We start from the raw sequence: 5,491 nt of genomic DNA, 5'->3' as shown, positions 1-5,491 counted from the left end.
TCTGCGACAGCCCAGAAAGCTGACTCATCTAGAGAAGATCTGTGTGGAGGAATGGGCCAAAATCCCTCCTGCAGTGTGTGCAAACCTGGTGAAAGACTACAGGAAATGTTTGACCGCTGTCATAGTAAACAAAGGCTACTGTACCAAATATCAAAATTCATTTTCTCAGGTGTTCGAATACTTATTTGTAGCTGTATCACACAAATAAATCATTAAAAAGTCACACAATGTGATTTTTTTTCTTTTTCTTTTTAGTTTATCTCTCTCACAGTGGACATGCACCTACGATGAAAATGTCAGACCCCTCCATGATTTCTAAGTGGGAGAAATAGCAAAATAGCAAAAACTTATTTTCTTTACTGTGTGTGTATATATATAAAATTAAATGTTAAAATTAATACTCACAACACGTGGTAAGCTTTCTCTCCAGGCTTTGATCTCTTTGATCTCCAGCAAAACTAACATAAAATGCGACAGAAAAAAAATGAAAATAAATCCAAACAGCTTGCCAACATCATTTTTGCCGTTCCATGTGTTCCGTTACTCCCCAAGCCTGCACAAAATGTAGTAATTTTATTCATATTTAGTTTCTTTTGTCTTTTATTAGCATATTTGGTATTGGTGTAATCCAAAAGTAATTGAAAGTAATCCAGTTAAGGTAGCCCTACCCAACCCTGAATATAATGGAGTCCATTTTGGCAAAAAAAGTCATTTTCTTGCTAGGAGAATTCTTTTGTTTATTTTCAACACACGTGCTTTCCTTGCGGAACCGCGAGACCAAAACAACAAGGGCGGATCTGCCTGACGAAAAGTTTGGAGTGCGATAAATCTTTGTTAAAAAAGAAAGTAATCGGGTAATAATGACAATTTTGTGTCAAAAAAGTTGCGTCCCATGGACGCACGTTGATTCGACACTATGCGTCCCCAGCAAAAATAAGACGCAGGGACGCGGGCAGACGAGAACACTGGGCACACCGGTTAAAAAAACACTGCTATACATAAGACTTGGCCAAACCCTGGCAGCAAATTAGCAATGCAACTTGAAACGTGCTTATAAGGACTTGGGGTGGCAGTCGCAATATAATATTTCGCTTGAAGTCGCGACAATAAACAGTGTGAAGCAAATCAAGCGCACGGCTTTCACTCCTGGCTTTCTTTTTACTACAGTAAACATTCCGAGTGGCGGGACTTAACGAGACTCTAATTTATGTTCTGTCCCGGAACGCGGAGCTCGTGATCAATCTCCCTCTTGCGTCTCTGAGACCCTCATCCAACCTTTTACCCTTCGTGTAACTCTTTAATTAGCCACGACTAAATTGAGATGATTTGTCGTTGGTAAGCGCATCGTGCCGAGACAAGCGTCGGAAAACCGTGAACCGGTCGACTGGTTTCTGGGTAGGTCTGGTTTGTTCGGTCACCACAATGTTATTTTTTATGGCGCGCTATTTGTGTGATCCTCTTCTCGTAAACATTTTACACAACGCTGTGTAATATACTAAACGCCAATTGGAATTCTTCGCTGCTCAGAGGTAGGGTAGTAGCAAACTGACTTTATTTTGTTGCATTTAATTAACTTTTTGAAAGAACTGCTGATTTTTTGGCTTATATTGTGTACGGCTACTTAATTAATTGGGATAACGTAGGACAGATAAATTCAAATAGAATAGGATTCATTGTATAAGTCAGGGGTCTCTGTCCGTTTTCAAGCCAAGAGCTACTTTTTGTTACTAATTAGCGGAAAGAGCACTCAGTTTTAGATGCATTTCTAAAATAGCAATTTCACTAGATGGCTTGCTAAATAGCTGAAGAAGGTTGCTTGATATTCAGCTAAAAAAGTAAACTCGTAAAAACTAAAAGGGAGCTAGATAGCTAGCTAAAAGAGTAAAAACACAACTAAATAGCCGGCTAGAGAGCTTAAACAATGGCTAGCTAGGTAGTAGAAAGGAGGCAAAAATTTAGCTTGAAACAAGAAGAAAATATTAAATTTTAGCTAGATAGCATAAAAAAAAGCTAGATACATAGCTTGCTAAACAGCTGAAAAGGGTTGCTTGATAGTCCGCTAGAAAGGTAAACTCATGAACACTAAAAGGGAGCTAGATAGCTAGCTAAAAGAATAAAAATACATCTAAATAGCCAGCTCGAAAGCTTAAACAATGGCTAGCTAGGTACTCAGAAAGGTGGCCAAAATTTAGCTTGAAAAAAACTAAATGGGAGCTAGATCGCTAGGTAAAAGATTAAAAAGACAACTTCATAGCCAAATAGAAATCTTAAAAGGACAACCAAGTTAGTTAGTAAGGAGGCCAAAATTTAGCTTGAAACCAGCAAAAAAGATAAAATCTTAGCGAGATAGCATGAAAGAAATGTAAAAAGCAAGATAGATAGCTTGCTAAATAGCTAAACGGTTGCTTGTGAGTCAGCCAGAAAAGCAAACTCGTAAAAATTAAAAGGGAGCTAGATGGCTAGCTAAAACAGTAAAAAGACAACTAAATAGCTAGCTAGAAAGCTAAAAAAAAGGCTAGAAAGGAGGCCAAAATTTAGCTTGAAACCAGCAAAAAAAAGATAAAATATTGGTAGTATTTTCATTGTATTTTGCATTATTACAGTAGTTTTACGATTATAGTATTTTTGTATTATTACTGTAATATTATTTCTTTTAGTATTTTTGTACTATCACTGTTGTATTTTGCAGTATTTCCATATACGAATGTTTGTTGTATATCTGTAGTATTTATGTAGTATTATTTTAGTAAAGTGTTACCATAGTTTTATTTTTGTAGTATTTTTGTGATATTTCCATAGGGAAAATTGTGTAGTATCACAATAGGTGTAATTTGCAGTATTTCTGCTGTAAACCTCTTTTAGTAGTATTTTTGTAGTAATATTTCTCTAGTAGTTTTTTTATATTATAGTATATGGATTGTTTTTTTTTTGTATTTTGGTAGAAGTATAAGTGATGCATTTCCAAAACGGTATTTTAGTAGTATTTTCATGAAATTCTTGTAGTATTTCCATAGTCGTGATTTCGTCTTGTCGTATTTGTTTAGTATTTTTGTAATAATACTGTAGTTCTCTTTTTGTAGTATTTTTTGAAGTAAATAATTCTGTAGTAGTATTTTGTAACATAGTATTATTGTAGTAGTATTTTTGTAGTAATTCTAGACTATTTTTTATTCAAAAGAGCAAAATGATACACGAGGTCCCTGTTTTTAAGCACTATATTTAATATTTAGCTTTGTAATTATTGTGTAGTATTTTTGTTGTATTTCTGGAGAAGTATCTTTGAGTAGACACACAAAGTGACAATGTTGGCACCAACAAAAGTGAACCACTCTTGGGGGCCACGTAGTGTTTTTAGGGCCCTAAGCAGACGCTTATGCCTTGGGCTGGCTCTGGTGTGACAGATCCTGACTAATCGAGTACTTTTTCCAAAAGCAACGCTACTTAAACTTAACTTTTGTCTTTTGCTTTATTGCCAAACGAACGAATAAAATCTACCACGGTAATTATTTTTTGACACAGCATCGAGATTCAAAAGTAAGCAAAAGTGACTCATTATTTACTTCTAATGAGAATAACTTTACCAGTATTATTCAGATGAGGACGTTCCACTCGCACTCTACTCACCTCTCGTTTATTAAATGTATTTGTGGGTCTCGCTTCGATTGTGGCTATGGATACCAGATGTCCGCCATTAAGCCGTCGCACCTTTTGGCTTAGCAGTCTGTTTTGTGTGCTTGTTTTCGTGCGCTCGCTGGTTTGGTCTTACTGTGACTACCGAGATACTTTTTAGTATTCATCCCCATGCATATTAAATCATAGTAGGAGTCAATGTCTCACGTCTGGGGTCTTTGATGACTCTATGGAGACATTCTCTTAGTCATTATGACACATAGACGACCCCCTAGAAGAAGCTCAGTGTATCGTTGAGGTATGGTCAAGATAGTCATCCCTCGCTGTAACGCGGTTTACTTTTCACGGTTTTGCGATTTCGCCGATTTTCATCATTCTTTTTGTTATGCCAGGGGTCTCTAACATGGGGTGCCCACTAAGGACAGTTCAGGTGACCCCGGACCTGTTTTAGCTCACCAATACTGGGTCATTGTGTTTTTTTAGTAAAATAATTTTTTATTGGTTGACTAGTTAACCCAGTTTTCAATAATTAAACGTGTAATAACTAATAATGTTGTGGCAAATACACTTGCAAATGTAGAATGGATTTGCATACATGTGGAAATTTAGAAAGACTTGCTTACGTTTGTGGGAAAAGGTCGGGTAGACATCCTTGAAGATACTCTTGGCAGACATTAAGTTTCCTTGAAGATAGCGTACAAGGGACGGGACGCTCTGTACTTGATACGTGATACAGGACCGCCTTTTGGGGTGTACTCAATCGAAGCCTAATCGTCACTACCAGCTTTAAATACATTGTCATGTTCCTACCTCTGTGAGATCTTTATTGACGCATCAATAAAGAGACATCTCCCTCCATAACGAAGCGGGCTCCTGTCTATTTCTTTTATCCACTTATGAGAAGACTTTCTCTCGATTATCGGACCTCCAATTTCTACAACATTTGGCGCCCAACGTGGGGCTCGAACCCACGACCCTGAGATTAAGAGTCTCATGCTCTACCGACTGAGCTAGCCGGTTGTTACTTTTAGCACAGGCGCTGGGCAATGGAGCAAAATGCGCATGTCCTGTTTATAGTTCCTAACACTTACCCAATCAAAACGTTTGAGTTTCTTTGCTACAGGTTCTGGATAAAACGTCCGTTCTCGGTTAAGGTTTTTTCCTGCGAGTTTTTATTAGAAATGTCTTGATAGTGAACCTAAATCGTTTAGTTAGCTTTCTTATAAAGTATTTTTAGCAATTTACATCCAAAACAGGGACTGGTGGTGTGACTACGTGACTGTAAACTAGAGTAATAATTAGAAGAAAATAGTGCTTCTTTGGGCACTGTGACTCTCCTTATTTATCCTGTTCAGCACTTTTACTTCGGTTGCACTCCACAGTGCAAAGACATCTTGGGGTCAATGTATACACACTGTCCCTTTAAAAGTTTCCGAGTGCATGTTTCTTATGAAACCATATTCTAAAAATTATATTTTACACATTTTCGTCATATCTCACATTTTTCTTTTTTCCTGTAATATTTTTGATTTTGGTACTTTCGAGCTTCCATACCTCAGGGCCATTGAGCCCTTCATGAGGTAAAATGTACTTGTACTTTCCAAATCCTCAACCGTTTTGGCATGTTATACAGTAGTGTCACACTTAACCGGGCTGCTGTCTCTAGGATGCGTCATGGTCTGCAACTGCAGCGTCGCTCTTTGGATCTCCGGTTGCACTTTCGGAACCACAATTTCCATTCGCCGCCGCGATTTCTCGAGCTCTGCTCCTAGTAACAATCATATCAGACAATTTATTATCACACACAGCTTTGTCACCCACATCTTGTTTTCCTAACTTAACGTTACTGCCCTGTTGATCT

This window comes from Urocampus carinirostris, chromosome 9 (genome assembly GCF_059441175.1).
Source record: "Urocampus carinirostris isolate Australia breed hairy pipefish chromosome 9, RoL_Ucar_1.0, whole genome shotgun sequence".
NCBI classification, from domain to species: Eukaryota; Metazoa; Chordata; class Actinopteri; order Syngnathiformes; family Syngnathidae; genus Urocampus; species Urocampus carinirostris.
This window is presented reverse-complemented; position numbering follows the sequence as displayed.